Source organism: Penaeus chinensis, chromosome 39 (assembly GCF_019202785.1).
Source record: "Penaeus chinensis breed Huanghai No. 1 chromosome 39, ASM1920278v2, whole genome shotgun sequence".
NCBI lineage: Eukaryota > Metazoa > Arthropoda > Malacostraca > Decapoda > Penaeidae > Penaeus > Penaeus chinensis.
The window spans coordinates 24,517,167-24,518,455 of record NC_061857.1 but is presented as its reverse complement, the minus strand read 5'-3'; positions in this window follow the sequence as shown (position 1 = coordinate 24,518,455).

Here is a 1,289-nt window from a genome sequence, read left to right as displayed (position 1 = left end):
TTTACCCCTAATCTTCACTAAATGAATAGTTTCACTGGAAAGAAATGTTTTTCTTTCATTTGCTTTGATCAGTTGTTTTGGTCAAGTTTTCGTTTTTGTTTACATCTTATAGATTAAAACAATAAAAAAGCGTATGAAAACAGCCCCTCAAACTCCTGCATGTAAAATTCTGAACGTTTTGACACATTAATTTTCCCTCGTGTTTTATTTTATTTATCATTCATATTCATCTAACCTTATGTGTCACTCTAGTATCAAGCTAAAACTGGTAATGACAGACACAAACCAATTATGATTATAATAATTATAAATATAAGTATAACAAAAAACACATGAATTTCTCTCTCTCTCTCTCTCTCTCTCTTTCTCTTTCTCTTTCTCTCTCTCTCTCTCTCTCTCTCTCTCTCTCTCTCTCTCTCTCTCTCTCTCTCTCTCTCTCTCTCTCTCTCTCTCTCTCTCTCTCTCCCCCCTCTCTCTTATACTCAGATACACTAATTATGAGACAAAACACACATAAACAGTGATACGTATGTAATCTAAATTGTATCCTCGGTTTATCTGGCGAGATCTTTCAAGCCGCCACCTGTTATTTTATCATCAAACACTAGTTACATCTGCAAATTGTGATATGTCGGTATATCATAGAGAATCACATTGAACTGGTTATATACTGATTTGATTATTACTACCGTCAAGGAGATCAGTGTGTAACGCTTTGCGTGTTTGTCAAAAAAATAAAATATTATATAAAGAAAATTAGATTTTACTGGTGCAAAACCCATGTTTTTTTTCGAATTGGATTATTTGCCTCTCTTCACACATATAAACACAAATGCAAATATACCAATTGTGAGAAGATTTTTTCTTTCTTTTTTTTGTTGTTGTTGGTAAAGATTAGACATGCTCTGAGTACATGTTATTTACTAGTCGAATGTATGCACACTTTCTTTTAATTTGTAATTATAGCATGAATGTTTGTGACCTATAAAGTGACTTCGATATGCAAAATAATTTTTAGAATTCTATTTTGATAGGCTATCTGTGATTCACACTGACATTCCCTTAATACCTGAAGGAAAAAAAGAAAAGAAAATTTAATTAGCAAATCGTATTTCTTAAAAAAAGTAGAAATATAGGAAAGCCTTAAATTTGGCAAGGAACTGGTACTGACCTATAAAGTGACTTCGATATGCAAAATAATTCTTAGAATTCTATTTTAATAGGATATCTGTGATTCACACTGACATTCCTTTAATACCTGAAAAAAAAAAAAAAAATAGCAAATCGTA